Raw genomic sequence first — 18,923 nt, forward strand, 5'->3', positions numbered from 1 at the left:
GTATAGCCATGGTCTTGGCATTGTAGTTCCTGACGTTTTGCCAGCAGTTGTGACTGGCATCTTTAGAGGTGTAGCACCAAAAGACAGAGATCTCTCAGTGTCACAGTGTGGAAAAGATGTTGGCAGGTAATTTATATCTACTCAGGAAGGTGAGGTTGGGCTGAGTCATCCTGTAAGAGTTTTCCAGGGTTGGTTGGTTGGTTGGTTGGTAATCCCCGTTTTCACTGAGACTCAAGGCAGATTACACAGTGCAAATCAATGCAATCAACCACTAGGACATTCACAGTGTAATCCTAAGAAATCAATGGGCTTAGACTGGAGTAACTCTTTTTAGGATTGCACTGTGAGTGATTGCACTGTCAATAGGGTATGGGTTGCAGGAATTGGAAAACAAGCATAAATTGAATACAGAGGTGAAACAAAGCATAAGTAATTAAATATGGAAATATTTGTGTCCGGAGCAGCCCTCACCTGCCCCAGACTGGGTGGTGGCCACCCCATCGAGCCCATCAAAGGTTGGGACACACACACCCCTCCCCGGCCTCAGCGGCTGCAACCTTGCCTGCTGGCTGGCGGGGGTGCCAGGGAGGAGGAGTGCTGTGAGGCCGAGAGTCAGCGGGAGGAGGAGCCGGGGCCAGAGCACAGCCGAGCCGGAAGCCAGCAGAAGGGGCTCACCGACTGGCTGAGCTGTGCAGTAGCGTGACAGCAAACAGCAGGCCCCGCCAAACAGCGGAGCGGTGCAGCGGCGCAGCTGGCTGTTCGGCCGCAGGAGTTCCCAGTGCTGCAGCTGCTGCTGTCGCCATTGCCAGGCTGCCAAGGGCCAACAAAAGGGCAGGCCCTGGCATGGATGAGATGGTGATGGCACCTGCCAATGAGTTACGCGAATGAGTTATGCTAATGAGTTCCTCCAAGCTCTTTTTCTCCGAAATGACCCCTGGTGGTCCATGATCTCTCGTCTGCCCACCCCTGCTATATACAGAGCTAAAGGCCAGCCCTCTGACCACTGGAAAATGTATGCAGTGTTCCCTTTGGCTTCTTAGCCTTTAGCACTCATGAAGAACATTAAGGAGAGAGGCTGTGGCTCCATGGCAGATCATCTCCTTGGCTTGCAGAAGGTCCCAAGTTCAATCCCTGGCACCATCTGTTAAAAACCAGTCCGTAAGCTTTGTAAAAGACCTCTACCTGAGACACTGGGGAGCTACTGCTGGTCCGTGTAGACCGTTCTTATCTTGAGGGGCTGATGGTCTAATTCAGTATAAGACAGGTTCGTATGTGTGCTGCATACATGTAATGTGGCAGACTCCACCTTTCAAAATCCTGTGCCCAAAAAAGCATGGCACTTCAGCTGCATATGTGTTCATTGTGTGTGTGCGTGTGCATAACTGAATTATGGCAACCCCTGACGGGGTTTTCATGGCAAGAGACTATCAGAGGTGGTTTTGCCTTTGCCTGCCTCTGCAACTCTGGTCTTTGCTGGAGGTCTCCCATCCAATTACTAACCAAAGCCGACCCTGCTTAGCTTCTGAGATCTAATGAGATCAGGCTCACCTGGGCTATCCAGTAGAACTGCTTTATACCCTGTTTGATACTTGTGTACTTTCTTTGCCACTTAGCTGGTAATATGTGACATTAAGGGGAATGTACAAAATTGGTGCAGTTGTTTAATGCCACAGTCTGCTCATTAGATCACTTTATTTGCCGGTTCAGATGAATATCACTGGTAGGTTCCAGTGAAGTTTGGAAAGCTATTTTGTGGCACACTGTTCTGTATATATGCCGAACCTCAGGAGATTAAGAATTCATGTGCATTATAAAAGGAACCCTTTACAGTTCCTAAAATTCAGCGTATAAAATTATCTTCCCCAAGTATAAATTATTCTGTTTTAAAGATAATGTGTTTTTAGTTAACATCTCAGCAGTAACAAGTCTTTCGACTGAAAACTGATATTACATCTCAGTCAGAAGTCTCACAATAAATCTTTAAAAAAAAATTATCATGGAGCAATACTGGGAATAAAATCTTGTTGACTGACCCAAAGGGAAGAAATTAGTCATCCCCACCTCCTCTCTGTAGCCCTCAAATGGCATCAGCTCATTCTGCAGTAATAAACTAGGAGCGAACCTGCTGAGCAAACCTGGGCATCAGGGGCATTTTCCATTGAGCAATTTTTTGTTGCCATGGAAATATATTAGAAAAGGAAAAAAATAAATAATGTTAAATTAAAAAATAAGGAGCGGGATGTGCAGAAGGTCACAGGTTCTGTCCCCGGCTTCTCCAGTTAAGTGGATCCGAAAGTCTCTCTACAGAATACTTTTGACACACGTTCTTCATGTGTCGGGAGATGCAATGTTAGCTGAGAGCAGAACCACAAGTGACAAAAGGCACAGATTGGACACTTGTCTGCTTCCCTCAAGTTTTGATGGGAAATGTAGGCGTCCTGGTCTCGCAGCTTCGCTCTCTGACTGCTGTCCAATGGACTTTTCAACTGTCACTTATCCAACATTCCCCCAAGCTGCCTACATTTCCCATCAAAACTTGAGGGAAGCTGACAAGTGTCCAATCTGTGCCTTTTGTCACTTGTGGTTCTGCTCTGAGAAGTGTAGTTTTGAACAACAGAGCCGACGGAGATTGCTCTGGAAGGGACAGATTTTCTCACAGCCCTCTGCCCCCTCTGGCATCTTCCTTTCCGAAGCTTTTACCCTGCCGAGGCTCAGTTAATTCCAAGTTTTAACCAGTGATGGTGGCAGGGTGAAAGCTCTGGAAGGGGGAGACAGTCCAGCATGCCAGAGGTGGTAGAGGGCTGTGAGAGAATCCATCCCCTCTGGCATGATCTCCACTGGCTTTGTCTTTCAAAACTACAGTTCCTGGCTAACATTGCATTTTCCGAAACTTGACGGAAATCTGCCCTGGTGTCTCGTGTAAAGAGACTCCTAACTAGCCAGTGTTGAAAAGCAGTGTAACAACATGCTTGCACCAGGTGCCACTGATCCCAAGCCAAACACTCGAAGTGAACCACACAAAAGGGCAAGGATATAATACAGAGATAAGCTATGCAACTTCCACACTCCTCTAATCAGAACTGAAACACCTATTTTGCTAGGCATTAACAAGAAAATTTATCAGGTGAAGGAGGGACTACTACGAGAAAGCAGCATTGGGTAAGGCATGTATTTTGTACTCATTTATTCCCATATACCCCCTTCAGTGAACATTGGGTCAGTCACACAAAACAGACACGGCTAAAAGAGACCGCAAAATGAACCAGCTTCCACCAGCCCACCTCCAACCAACAGGGTCAAAAAGCTCTTTTATTTTCTTGATTTTCCAACATATAGCAAAGGGACAAAGATGGTGACAGCAGTAATAGAAACCAATTTCAGATGTTCAAGACACAATTGGACAGTTCTTCAAATGCAAGAGAACAGCTAACAGGGGTGCTCTGAGCAGAGTTACGCCTATCTAAGCCCATGGATTTAGAAATGTGTAACTCTGCTTCGAATGGCACTATAAGTGACTCGACCCTTTTTTTAAAAAGGCAGGGGTCATTTCATAGAAAAAGAGCTGCAGGAACTTATTAGCATAACTCATTAGCATAACTCATTAGCATATGTCACGCCCCTTGACCAGGCTGAAAAGGCTGGGATTCGGCTTCTGCCAAAGGGGGGAGTGTTCCCCCATCTGGCAGTGACCTGATCAGGGCCGTTTTGGCCCCAATCCAGGCCGAAAGGGGCCCCAAATGGCCATTTTGGGCCTGTTTTGGCCCAGATCAGGGCCTAAACAGCCAGAATCAGGTTGGTGCTGGGCAGGGGAGTGTTACCCCACACAGCACCAACCCGATCCAGGCCATTTTGGCCCCGATCCTGACTGTTGGGGGAACTACCGGAACGGCGTTCCGGTGCGTTCCCCCTCTAAATGAGCCCTGAAAAAAGGTAACTGGACTCATTTTCAGGTGTTGACATGTAATATATGATTAGCTTACGGACATCAGACAGTGGTACTCTATTCTCTAGCACATTCATTTCTCTAAAAGACTGCCTGGTGATACAAATCAGAGGCTGATATGCCAAAAATCGGTATTGTAAAGTAACTGTTAGAGCTGCAATCTTGACCTGGTTTCAGTTCCATCTGATTAATTGGTAAGAGCCAGTTTTAATAAATGAGGGAAGTTTGAGAGAGGAGGAATGGCAAATAAAAGGCATGTGCTTATTTTTGGAAACTCTTTTGGAAGATCTTGGAAGCTGAGCAGGGTTGGCCCTAGTTAGTACTTGGATGGGAGACCATCAGGGAAGTCCAAGGTCACTACGCAAAGGTAGGCAATGGCAAACCACTTCTCTTCATCTTTTGCCATGGAAATTCTATAGAGTCATGTAAGTTGGCTGTGACTTGATGACACTTGACACACACATTCACATAATACAGACTAGAGAATGAGAGACAAAATATTAAAAACGGCCTTCTCTTTTCAAAATGTATAGTAGCTTATGTTTATGAATTGATTAAGATTTTACACTTTCAGTATCTCAAAAAACACCCACAGCAAGATTTTGACAGTATGCAGAATTACTTTAAAAAATGTTTTTACTTCATTTATATCTCATCTTCCTCTGCAATGGGGACCCAAAGTGGTTTAGATAATTCTCTCCTTCACATTTATCACCACAACAAGCTCAGCGGGTGTGACTTATTATTACTTACTATCAGGGCTTTTTTTTTTTGGAAAAGAGGTGGTGGAACTCTCAACAGGGAAATGAGGGAGAAACACACGCCCCCCCCCCCATACAAAACGGCCATTACTTCCAAGAGAACGGATCTCTGTCTGGAGATCAGGGGGGCGGGCCACCGAGCACGAGAGGCACAGGAACTCCATTCCACTGCATTCCCACTGAAAAAAAGCCCTGGTTACTATTACTTACATTTAATAATATATGGATACCCATATGTTGGTCCCACTGGTGGAAATCATCACTCCCCGGATTCATTTTAGATCAAGAAAGCAGGGGAGAGGAGAAGTCTTACATCCTCCTTCCTTTGTGCCACAAGCTCAACTCAATATGCTGGACAATTTAGTTTTAAAAAATGCTTGGTATCCATGGACACAGTATTATATATAAAATATATTACCTGCACTTAAAGAACTGGCAGACAGAGAGAAAGATTCTGTGTCTCTGGTTTCCTAGATTTCTAAGTGGGGCAAATCAATAAACATGGCATTGAGAGAAAAAAGGAGTCAGGTGAAAAGGAAGGCACACAAAGAGTAAAGGAATGCAATTCGTGTCAAAATGCTCTAATCTGAATGGTTATATTAATAACCCCTGGATATGTTTGCCTTTTTTATGACCTCTAAATTCCAATTTGAAAATCCTGCAAAGGGTTTCTCCCCGAACTGGGTGCATTCCATCAGTGTGCAAATGATCCGTCATGCGTGGTGAGCATATCTTTGACTGCGTATGGAACAAAATTGCTCTCTTTTGTGATTCAGATTAATAGAGTGCCGCAGTGGCCACAAAACACATTCATTAAAGCTTTTGTTCTGCTGATGAGCTGAACGCTTGTTTTGACTTCTTAATTATTGTCGCTAAACACCCATAGGTGAGGATAAAAGGAAAAGACAGTTAGTTACTATAATATTCGGGAACTGGCGGTAACATTATCTTATCTCTGCTAGTAGTAGACTCCGTTTAGAAGCAAGCTTGATGAATTGATATTAAAATTCTTTTACTTCCTATCTCTCTTTATAGTAGACATTTCTTAATAGTATTTAGATTAAAATGAGCAGTTCAGCCCTCTTCTGGAAGGCGTTGTGATGGCAAAAGTGTGTGAATTTGCCTTTTTATACTTGATTTGATTTGATTAAATGTATAGCCTGCTCTCTCCACAAATGGTCTCAGAGTGGGTAACATCTGTCCATACATATAAAAACAATATAAAATAAAATCAATCATCATTATAGATACAAGTACAATAAAATCATTTCTCAGTGTGGTGCTCAGTATTGCACACCCCTTTCATTCAAACCCCATAGGCAAGGAGTGGGGTGAACTGTAAGAAGTAAACAATAAGACCAAGAGGGTTGATCAGAGCACCCCCCCCCCCAATAGGAGGCCAGCTGGATAATCTGCCCACCTCAACCACCATAAATCTGGAGGAACATCTCTTCCTGAGATCCCAGAGCTTATGGGTTATGTATGGGATGTGGGAAACCACAACCACATAGTTCCTTCCTACAATGCCCAAGAAATGTCAGAAGAAGCAATGCTTCCATGGGTAGGAGCCACAATTATTTGAGTAACACAAGAAGTAGCTGTAGCTTCTCCACTCCCAGGGCTTTTTTTTCAGCTGGAACGTGGTGGAACAGAGTTCCGGAACCTCTTGAAAATGGACACATGGCTGGTGGCCCCGCCACCTGATCTCCAGACAGAGGGGAGTTTAGATTGCCCTCTGCGCTGCTGGAGTGGCATGGAGGACAATCTAAACTCCCTCTGTCTGGAGATCAGGGGTGGGGCCACCAGCCATGTGACTATTTTCACCGAAGGTGATTCAAACTTTTAAAAACTCCCCCTTGTTCCAGCTGACCAAAAGTGATGTCATTGTGCGGTCCTGGGACCATGCACACACTTTGTACACATGCATGTGGTACCAGGGGCACTACCTCCCACCAAGAGTTGCCCCCTGTGCTGGCAACTCACTGAGTTCCACCACCTCTTTTCCCAGAAAAAAAGCCCTGTCCAATGTCCACTACTATCCTGCAAAAGTCATATGAGAAGTGGGCCTATATGGATATAGTATAAACAAAGGGACCCATATCCTGTGTTAAAATCAATCATTAAGATGAACAATGCAACAAATATACTATATTAAGCTCTGCTATTTCTGAAATAGCCTTGACCTGGGTAGCCCAGGCAAGCACGATATCGTCAGATATCAAAAGCTAAGTAGGGTCGGCCTTGGTTAGTAATTGGATAAGAGACCTCCAACGAAGCCTGGGGTTGCAGAGGCAGCCAATGGCAAACCAACTCTGTTAGTCAGTTGCCATGAAAACCCCACCAAGGGGCACTATAAGTCAACTGTGACTTGAGGGTAGGATTTCTTCAAATGGAATTCAGAACTGAAAGAGAAAATGAGGTTAGGCTTTTTTCCTCCTGGGGATGGGGTTTAGGGGTGCTGTGAATGTGTTCAGCAGATGAACCTAGACTGTTCAGCTCTCAGTCACACTTGAGCCAAAGAAAGAGTTTGTTTGGTCCAGAGCCTAATAACTCAAATGCCTGCCAAACAGGTTTGTGATGGATTTTTGCAAAACTGTGCATGCATGAAAACATTGCCTATGCAAACAGGTCACCATCAGCCATTAATGTCATTATCGACTATTTAAATGGACATTGAAAAGTTGATGCAACCTGATGAACAGCTACAAACAGGTCAATGACCAGATGAACAGTCCATCGGAAAATCAGCTCTCCATTTGCAACTGGTGAGCAGAATGCGAGCCAAACCAACATCCACTTGAGCATCCCTAATTTGAGAATGGCACAGGCCGGGGGGCTGACTAACCAACAACACTCAGAGCAGACATCTGATCTTATTGACCCATCCTTAGCAGTACTGGCTAGTCAGCATTTGGCATTACCTGCCTAGTGCTAGCTAGGGATGCAAAGGAAATTCTCAGGGGTGTGTCTGCTCAACTTGATCCACAGTATTTTGAATGGTTTATTTTATACAGAGAAAGTCAAAATTTGAGCAGAAGCATAATTCTATTCAGTCTGGTTTTCCCATGATCTGTTTTTCTTTTTTTCGTTGCCGCTTATATTTTTGTCTCTTCTTTGTCGACTCTTATTTTTCACACATCTTCACTGTCTTTGTTTCTTCCTTTTCTAACTTGGGCTATTGCTCTAGTCCCCTGCTGAGTTTGTTCCCGCAGGGGTTCGTACCAAATTCCTCATTGTGATTGTAACACTATTGCTGTGAATGGTGGTTGACCAAGTCTTTGCTGAGTTCATGGCTCAGAATGGGTGGCTGATATTTTCTCAATGGGTGCTCTGTTCAGAGAAAAACCCCTGATGGTTCTTAGCTATGGGAGCTGGGAGGAGTGATTCTTTCTGACTGAAGGGAGGGGGAAGTTTGACTCTGTAGATATGAAGAAAGAACAGTTTTTGAATATGGCTCACACTGTTCTATGCTATGTCTTCTGGATTTTTTCATATTAAAGACAAGGGATTCACAAAGCACGTCATTTTTGCAACTCAAAAGCAATTCACAGCTGCCAATGAAGACAAAGTTAATCAGGTCATGTTGCCAATTTTAAATGATTTGGCACATGGCTGGGAAGCCAAGATCATATAGGGCTTTTTTCTGGTAAAAAGGTGGTCGTCTCGATTGTGTGACTATATATATTAATCCATGTATTTAAGATGTTTTATGGTTTTAAATTGTATATACTATGAAATATGATTTTAAACTTGGTTGTAATCCGCCCTGAGCCTGCTGATGTGGGGAGGGCAGAATATAAATTGAATATAAATACACAAACAAACAAACAAATAAATAAATAAAAGAGGTGGTGGAACTCTCAAGAGTTTCTGGGGAAAGAGGTGGTGGAACTCTCAAGAGGGAAATGAGGGGAACTGATCTCTATCTGAAGATCAGAGGGGTGGGGCCACCAGACATGTGAGTATTTTCAAGAGGTGCCGGAGCTCAGTTCCACTGAGTTCCGGCTGAAAAAAGCCCTGGAGGTACCAAAAGTCATTAGGAATTGAACCAATGTGGGGTGGGAGGGAATGAATGGCATGGAAACATTCATCCTGGATGGGGAAGGGAGATTCAGTGTCCACCAGCACCGAAAGCACAGTAGAGTAGATAGAAACTGCATAACAGGAAGAAAAAGTCTGGAGGGTGGAACTAAAAAGAGAATAGTGCCCACCCATTTGCAGCTCTGGAAAGCAGGGAAGGAACAGCTAATTTTACCACTTACATAAAGGGACACATTTTAGTTGATTAAAATGCAAGCATCTTAATGAATCATCCAGAATTGGATTGGGAGTGGTTGGAGGAAGGATGCTTAAACCCCTGAAGAAGTAAAAATTTACCAGTCAGTAGCCATGGCTGCCAAGAGGGGAGAACTAAAGGGACAGTGTTCCAGGGTCCAGGGAGCAGCTGAGGGGCACAGAGAACCAGGCAAGTCATGTTTGGTCTTGATAGTTGGAGGGGGAATCTTCTCTGGGGCCCGTAGCAGCTCTCAGCACCACTTTGGGCACTGCTTGAGTTGACCTAGCCACTGACATACACAAATAAGGGCACAGGGGTCTTCGTCCCAATTGCTGTTTTGCACAGCAGTGGCCACCAACTCATCTTGCTGACAACCAGTTCTCTGTAGTAAAAAGCAGTGAGAATTTTGCAGTTGTAGCTTATAGCCAGACACCACAGTCAAAACAACGTGAGCTCTGTAAAGAGAGCATCCTACATGTTTTTTTTTCCTCAGCTCATGGAAAAGGAGAGCTTGTTTGAACACATGCTGTTTCCATTCCCAATCCCTGTGTGTTTATTTCGGTACTATAATAAAGCCAGCCATGTACACAGAATTCCCTCTACATGCAGTCAGGGCTAAGCTACAAGTGACGAATGACACTTGAATGGCAAGTGAACAGACTCGCATGCATTCCTCCCTGTTCACTTGCCCTCCACTTGCGCTCCACTCGATCACTACGGGCCAAACTACAAGTGACGAATGACACAGGTTGGACACTTGTCAGCTTCCCTCAAGTTTTGATGGGAAATGTAAGCAGCTTGGCGGAATGTTGGACAAGTGACAGTTGAAAAGTCCATTGGACAGCAGTCAGAGAGCCAAGCTGCAAGACCAGGATGCCTACATTTCCCATCAAAACTTGAGGGAAGCTGACAAGTGTCCAACCTGTGTCATTCGTCACTTATAGCTTGGCCCAATGTGATCGAGTGGAGGGCAAGTGGAGCGCAAGTGAACAGGGAGGAATGCATGCAAGTCTGTTCACTTGCTGTTCAAGTGTCATTCATCACTTGTAGCTTGGCCCTCAGGAAGAAGTTGGAGTGCTGATCATGGAGAAACAGCCCAACACATATACCATTTGTGTAAGCATTTATGCCCAAGTCTATCCTTCCAATAAACATGATCAGGAACAAGACACACATGTTCTTCCTCCTGGCCTCCATGCATTGTTCAATCATTTGAACAATGCCTACAGCTCCAGAGCTATATGGTTATTTGAAATATAGTTATTAAAAAAATAATAAAATAATAAAATGAATGATAAATAATAATGAATAATAAAAATAAAATGACGTCTTTACATTAAGGTCCATTAGAGGAATAGGTGGAGCACTAGAATAGCCAGTATGTCAAGTGAGTGGCAAGAAAAGCTTATGGGACTGCAGGGCTTCTTAAGAGTTACTTTTCAGAAAAAAGGAAAGTGAGGTGAACAGTTCCTAGTAACTCAAGTGGGAACCATGCAAAGATGTATGCCAGTGGAGAGGGAGAGACAGCTGCTGTTGGCATGCTGATAGAGAGAGTGCATTGGAGCTTGAATTTTCTTTGTGTGTGGTGGGATAGGGATCTACCCCTTCAAGTTCCAGGGCTGCTGCCAGGCTCTGGGCCAAGCTATTATTTATTATTGGTACCTTTCCTGCTGCCTGCTCAGGTCAGGTTTCTGGGAGTGGTGCAGTAGGGATCTTGACTTGGATCATGGCTGGAGGAGAGCCTGCTGGCCACCACGAACAGCCAACCACGAACATGTTAGTGAACAGGGCCATATTCGTGGTTGTTTGTGAGTCCCTGTTCGTGGATGGCAACGAACAACAAACATCATGCTTGAGTTTTTTATCTGTTCGTGCCCATCTCTAGTCACCATAGGCCGGAAGCGACTTGACAGCACATAACACACACATAGCAGTGACTATGCATTGTTGATGCAAACATTCAGACCTGCCTTTCTCACACGGTTGCCTCTGATGCCTCTTCCTCTGTATATGTGTGTCGTCAAGTTGCAGCTGACATGGAGATCCCAGCAAAGGGCTTTCCAAGCAAGTGAGGAGCAGAGGTGGTTTGCCATTGCATTCCTCAGCAAAGCAACCCTGGTCTTCTTTGGTGGTCTCCCATCCGAGCATCACCCCTGCTTTGCTTCCGAGATCTGACGAGATTGGGCTATCCCGTACCGAACCACTACCCATGCTTCCTTCTACAGTGATAAAATTCACCACCTAATTTCTAGAGTGACAGTTTTGTTGTCATCTGCCATTCCCTCTAGTACCGATCACTCACAACAGTTTTTCTAACGACTGAGATTCGGCTTCTGAAGCAATGCCTCATCCTTCATATGACAACTGTTTATGTGCTGTTGGAGACCAGGAATGTCTTGCAAACATATAATTTTTCACGCTTCTAATTTTATCCCCAGAGCGTGTGTTGATGTTCTGCTGGCATTTTTGAAATATCATAATACCTCCAAACACCTGACTTGAGCAAGCGCCTGAACTGCTATTCGGTACCTTTTGGAGCATCTTAGTCAGATAAAAGAGCCAGCCAAACAGTAAAGGGAGGGCTTCCCACTTCTTACAAATTGACAGTGCTGTGTACAAGGACAAATTCAAAGCCAATGGAAAGACTGTAAAAAGAATCTATCTGAAACGAGCTGGCTCCTTGTTGGGCTGGGGGTGGATGAGTTTTGTTCCCACACCCCATAGGTCTTGGTCTGTTCTGAAAAAGAAAAGAAAAACTCATTAGAATTGTACAACCCTCATCTGTATTTGTATATTACTTACCACTGTTCTCCGGACAATGGCAGGAGTGCATCTCCACCATGTACCTGTGAAAATAGAAAGAGACTTTGACATGTAAATAGACAGTATTGGAGACATCACAGCACAGGACTTACCTTCATGGCCGGCAACAACTGAAACAAGGAGTTGTTCATTGTATATACCTTTAAGTGTGAATTTGCAGATACTATACTGATGGGGTTGGAAGGAATTTTTTTATGCATTTTATGACTATTTATTATATGCACTAATCAATTTATATGCACTATATTCAGTATTTTAAAAATATTTTCAAACTGTTATAATTGATTGGTTGCTTACTGAGTCTGTTCTTGAGTCCTGTAGCTCTCTATATCCCTGGGGGGGGGGTTCCCCTCTATTTATTGCATATTGGCTCATCCAGGGGTGCCTCTTATTTGTTAGCATAGACCATGAGGGAGGGAAGGAAGTTGGGCAAGGTGGAGAAGAGGCAGGGCCAAGCCCAGCCCATAAAAGGCAGATCCCACAACAGACTGAGGAGGAAGCGTTGGGCACAGCTCCAGGGCTATGAGAGGAGACATCATGGGGAGCGAGAGGAACCAGGTGGCGCAGCTGGGGTTGCAAGCTTCAGGTTGGGAAATTCCTGGAGATTTTGGGGGTAAAATCTGGAAGGGGTGGGATTTAGTGAGGGGAGGGAGGGTGTAATGCCATAGAGTCCAGCCTTCAAAGCAGCCATTTTCTCCAGGAGAACTGATCAATATGGCTTGGAGATCAATTGTAATTATGGGAAATCTCCGGCCACCACCCTAGGCACCACTCTTTCCACTCCCCATTCTGAGGCCTGGGGGACTCCGTGGCAAGGCAAGGGGCAAGGCAAGGGGGAGGATCACATGGGCCCACGCATCACACTGAGCCACATTTTTTTCTTGCTGGGAGGAGGGCCAGTCCTGCCTGACCAGCAGATCACATGGAGGCCAATGGGTTTCCCAAATCAAACTGGAAAGCAAGGGGTGTTTGGCTATGATAGTATTTCAATTTCTGTGCTTTCTACCACAGTCTTCATCCACACTCCATCCCAAACCTCAAAGCTATTGATGGTCACCAGGTAAGTAAGCATGGATCCTGGCACCTCCTTCTAAAGAACTACATGCGCCATTTATTTATTTTCTCACCACAATGCAACACAAAGCTTTATGCTGCACTGTTAACTCGAGCAGCCACCCTGTTCCCATGCAAATGATACAGCTATGCCCCCAAGGACCTTGGATTCTCTACGTACCAATCTGAAAAGGATAAGGATCCAAAGGACAGACAAAGCCAGTGTTTAGCACCTCACACACACATACCCAAATTGCGAGTTCGCCACATTGTGACATCCCACCGCTAGAAGAGTGTCAGATGTTATTCTTTTGCAGTGATGTAATAGCTACTGCACCGAAGTGCAGATTCTTAAAGAACAGTTGTAACTCAGGGTGAAGCTACAAGTGACGAATGACACTTGAACAGCAAGTGGATTGAGTGGAAGGCAAGTGAACAGGGAGAAATACACTTGCCGTTCAAGTGTCATTCGTCATGTGTAGCTTGGCCCTGAGCTGCAGAGGCCAAGACTGCCCCCACTGAAAATAATGTCTGAGATCTGAGAACGTCTTCTACAGCTGGAGGGCGAAGCTACAAGTGACGAATGACACTTGAACGGCAAGTGTATTTCTCCCTGTTCACTTGCGCTCCACTCAATCCACTTGCTGTTCAAGTGTCATTCGTCACTTGTAGCTTGGCCCCCAGTTGTAAAGCATATGTTTTGCATGTGGAGTAGGGATATATGAAACCAGTCCCTCTTTTCCGTCTATATTTCTTGCAGGGTGGCCGCAAATGTTCGCCGATATCTGCTGGAAATATCCAGGTTATACAATATAAAGCAGCACTTTGTTGTTGCTAAGTGCTTGATAATGGAGAGTGTTTGTAACCGCTTCCATGGATGCTCATGGCTATGCCGATTACTGTTTGCCGTCTTTGAACCTGGAAAATTATAGACCGTCCAGCCATTCCTCACTTCATTGGGCAAAGCTATTATGATGTCATTGGGACCAATATATAATCACAGCTAATGAGTCACATCCTTTTACTGTCTAATGGTCATTACAGTCCATTATTAGCAACTTCAGTTTACAGAGAACACTAAGGGTTCCTTCAAACAAATTACCCTTACTACTTCTTTTATAAAAGTGCTTTTCAAGATTTCTACATGACTTCTCTGCTGAGGAACCCAATTATTTTGCCACTTGCCTCTCGGGATTTTTACAGAGAGGTGTCTGGTTGAATTTGCATGGGTTCCCTCGCCTGCACCTGCATCTCAGGGCACAAATAGATATTCCAGTGTCCATGGGTCACTGCCACCATCATTTCACAGGTGTTTTGGGGGGTATTTTAAAAAGCCACAAGGATGCAGCATGGTGAGACCAGGCCATGTATCTTTTCAAGGGCTACCTGCCCCTTCATGCAGGCCCGGCTCGTCCATGGAGGCGGTGCCGGTAGCCGCCTCACGTGCTGAACTCTGAAGGAGGCACCGTGCTGGCCCCCCACGACTTCCCCCTGACCCAGAAGCAGGCCGCATCCCTGCTCGCCTCTCTGCCCCTTCGCCACTGCTGCCTGCCTCAGCACAGCTGCTGGTGAGCCAGGTGCCCGGGCGGCACAGCAGTGAGCGGAGAAGCGAATGGGGAAGTGGGGCACCTCCCTGCTCCTTTGCCACTGCTGCCTGCCTCAGGTGAGGGGGACACTCCTGCATGATGATGTCAGAAGTGATGTCATCATGCAGGGCCACAGGCCGAGAGTCACCACATCCTGCCCTGGGAGCCCCACGACCCCGCTACGCCACTGCCCATCCCAATCACCAATAATACTGAAAGCAGGCTGGAAAAGCTGGAAAAGGTATAATTTTCAAGATGTATTTAAAATTCATCATTTTAAAGCCAAGTTGTTTAGTGGGGCGGAGGGAACAAGTAGGTATCTCACCTCAGGCACCAGAAACCCTGGCACCGGCCCTGCCTTCATGGGTCAGACCCTTGGACTCAGTAGCACGTAGTTGTGCTCAAGGTATTGCTGGAAGATATCATTTTTGGTACACAAGGTCTTTCACGAAGGCTTGCCCTCAGTTATGTTCTTCTTACAAAAGAACCCCAGATACACTGCCAGGGAATCCCAGGTTTCCCCAGAGCACAGTTTGCTCTGAGGAAACCCCCATTTTATTATTTTCAAGCAGATTGGATGTTGTTCTTGGCTGCTTCCGGAAGCCATTTCCCCCCTTACATCTCTTTGAAATGGAAAACCAGATGGATGAAGCATTGTTGAGTCAGAGAAGCCCCATTCTGCCTTCTGGGTAAAAAAACCCCTCCATTTACAAGATTTTTCTTCTTATTAGTGCTTCCAAAACACACACAGTTAGGGTTGCCAAGAACTGATACTGGCCCCCAGAAAAAGATCCCCTTTGGGCCCCCCACACAGGGCCAAGCTACAAGTGACGAATGACACTTGAACGGCAAGTGGATTGAGTGGAGGGCAAGTGAACAGGGAGAAATACACTTGCCGTTCAAGTGTCATTTGTCACTTGTAGCTTGGCCCATAGTCCTCCTTAATCACCATTCACCTTCAAAACAACACACAATATATGAGATTAGCCCCTGTGGATCAATAGTGAGAATGTTGGATTAAGACCAGGGCAACCAGCATTCAAATTCCTTCTTACCTCTCTTACCTCTATTAATCTGTACACTGTTTTTACTTTGCTAATGGATGCTTTGAGTCCTTGCAACCGGTTGTCATTAGCCACCTTGAATCCAGTGAGATAAGGTAGGATATAAATATTGTAATAAGATGAATAAAGTTATCCATGAAGCTCATGGAATGACCTTGGGCCAGCCATTCTCTCTCAGCCCAAACCACCTCGTAGGCTGCCTGTGAGGAGAAAACGGAGGAGAAAAGAGCCAAGTACACCATCCTGTTCTCCTTGGAAGAAAGGAGGAAGAAAGGTGGGATAAAGTGTGATAGATACATTTGCTCAGATATGCTGTTTCAACCCCCCAGGAGAATTTAGCTTGGTTCTCCAAAGTCCCCAGGGCATCCTACACAGGCAACATTTTATATTCCTAGCCTTAGTGGCCCTATATATGAACTGAGCAAATGATAACATTAATGGTGATTTTTATTCATCAAGCTGAGGTAAAATATTGCATTATGTTTATTACCCCATTGTATCTGGGTTGTGATTTGTTCCAAAGGAGATTCTTTAACACTAGCAGGCTGAGGTAAAGATATTTTTTAAAAAAACAAAATCTGCTTGGTATAGTAACCTCCAATTATTCTACTGTTCCCCTTTCTCTGGAGAATTATTGTATTCCTCCCTCCCCCTCTCAATGAAACTGGGTTGTGTCAATCAAGCTTATTTTTATTGGTTGGAATTAAAGCAGTATAGGAGGTTAAAGAGCTTAAAACAACCCAAAATAGAAAGGACTTTGGTGTTTGAAAAATGCTCCTCTCAATTTGCAGCTTAAAGCAGGGAGGATTTTAGCATGGAAAAAGAAATCTGTGGTCTGGTTTGACGGGCAGCGTAAGAATAATTGTATTCTTGGAGGAAATGAGAAATGCTTAAAATTTGTCATGTTGATAATACTAGATAATAAGATGTTTAGAGTTCAGTATTGTTGATTATGGGTACAGTATTTTTATAAGCTGTCCAGTAAACCATATGTTATAAATAATACATTTCATGTCAAATCCAGGAAACACAATTTTATGATACATTCATGGACATCACATCATGTCATGACCACCAACTGTCCTGAGGAACAGACCCTGTTCTTTGAGACTTACCAAAGTCCTGTTTTTGCTTCAGGGAGAAAGTTTAGGGATATCTGTTTGTTAAAAATTATTCCTCGGTCAGATACTCAATCTCCAAATACATATGTGAACATGTATAGCTGGCATTGTCTCTCCAGGGTCTCAGGCAGAAAATGTTCTTTCCCCACATCTGCTACGTGAGATCTTTTTAGTGGATAGGCCACTGAGCGGCAGCCCTTCTCCAATGTACAGTGGAGGTGGATAGGTGAGGTATGCATCTTCTTTCTAATGCACACAGGACCAGCTTCAACATACTCTGAGGTGGAGTGGTGGCCAGGGCTACTGCCAATGATCCCCCCCTCAATTGCAAGCACTTCACCAACTGTGCTCCCAGTTGCACATGCTACCCAGCACACTGGGGAAAGGCGTGTGAGTGTGATATATCAGCAGTGCTCCAGGCAGCCATGGCAGTAGCACTCCCAACCACACGCACAGTGCAGCACCATTGAGGAAAGGGTGTATAGACTGAGAACCAAACTACAAGTGATGCCTGACACAGGTTGGACACTTGTCAGCTTCCCTCAAGTTTCGATGGGAAATGTAGGCATCCTGGTCTTGCAGCTGTAATGGAGAGCCAAGCTTTAAAACCAAGACGCCTACATTTCCCATCAAAACTGACAAGTGTCCAACCTGTGTAAGGCATCACTTGTAGCTTGGCTCTGAGTGTGTATTTGTGAACATGGGCAGTAGGAAGACTGACTGGTGGATGGGGAAAGACGCACAGGCAGGTGTGAAGTGGGCATGAAAAGGAGCTTGTTAAAAGCAAGGGGGAAGGGCCCTTGAGCACTATCTGCATAGACACCCCTCTCCCCCCAAAAACCCTAGAACTGGTTCTGAATGCACAAGAAATGCATCAGAGGCTCTTCAGCGTTTTAGTCCCAGGGACCCCTTATCTGGTCCTTCAAGCCCGCCGCTGGGCACTGTCACATGTGGGTCACATATCCACTACCATCTTAGCTAGAAAATGTCTTTTGAAAAAAAACCCCGTCTAAAACATATTCAAGGAAAAAACCAGATTCTGCCCTCTGCTTCCTGCTTCTCTTTCACCCATTCCCACCCACCCCCCTCTACCACCACTTTCCCACCTTCCCTATCTGTTGTTGCGGCTTTCCCAGCCTTCCTTGAACCCGGTACCTCTTTCTCCAGTGGCTGGGATGCTGTGTGATAGCACTCCCTTCTGGGCCTGTACCAACACTGACCGGATCCAAGCCAAACCCCTGGGGGACTGTCAATACCTCCAAATATCAGCTTGTTTCCAGTTGGTGGCAGTGCAGGAAGAAGCAGAGGGTAGTTATTGGGGGTGACAAAATACCTTGAACCTACCCTGCCCCAGCCCTGTCCACCCCTAGCTGATTTTTCCATTATTTTACAAACAAGAGGAAGGGAACATCTCCTTCTGTAGTCTGCATGTCCCCTTTACCAACCACATTACAGTCCCTGCTGTACAGCAATTCATCATGACCAGCCATCTCTAGCATGCATGCTGTATCTCACGGTGCCGTGAGATGTCATTTGTTATTAGGGTATTCTAAGAATATTTTAGGAATTATAAGGCTGCAATCAGAGCTGGACAGCCTTGCTTAGTATCTCTAAATGAGAACTCTGAAATGTTAAGGGATTCAATAAGTAGGCTAAACTGCCACCAAGAGGTAGCAGGAAAAAATGTTCTGTGCTTTGCAAAGCTGATGAAAGACTATGTCGAAAAACCGTCCAGATTTTGGGTATTTGGCAGCATGCATAATGAAGTAATGAATCTCTCAAACAGCACATCTGATAAGTGGATGCTGCAGCAAAATATCAATGCTATTTTTGTCAGTTTTTAATATCACAGCTGTATCTTCCAGCCGTATGATGATAATTCTGATGCTGAAACTAAACAGAAGCCTATTTAACTTCTGTAAATCTACCATTCTCAAGGGCCTGGCTCATTGAAATGCAGATTCAGTTTCTTTACAGCTACGGCAGATTTTGGAGTCGAGAAAGAAGCATAAAAGATGAGCTGTGACCTGTATAGTGGTGAACATTGAAATTCCTGCCCACCGGTGTGAAAAGGTCAGGGGCATATGAGCATAAGGCCATAAGAAGAACTCTACTGGATCAGACCAGAGGTCCATGACTCCAACATGTTGTTTCCAGCAGCTGCCAGTCAGATGCCTTTGGAAAACATATGCAGAGCATCTTGCCTGTATGTGTCAAGAACTCTGCTCTATTTGCAGTTAAACTGTGGGTATTTAGACAATTGTGGCTATAAACACAATATATTGGTTATGCATTG

The sequence above is a fragment of the Eublepharis macularius genome, chromosome 11 (assembly GCF_028583425.1).
Source record: "Eublepharis macularius isolate TG4126 chromosome 11, MPM_Emac_v1.0, whole genome shotgun sequence".
In the NCBI taxonomy this organism is placed as follows: domain Eukaryota; kingdom Metazoa; phylum Chordata; class Lepidosauria; order Squamata; family Eublepharidae; genus Eublepharis; species Eublepharis macularius.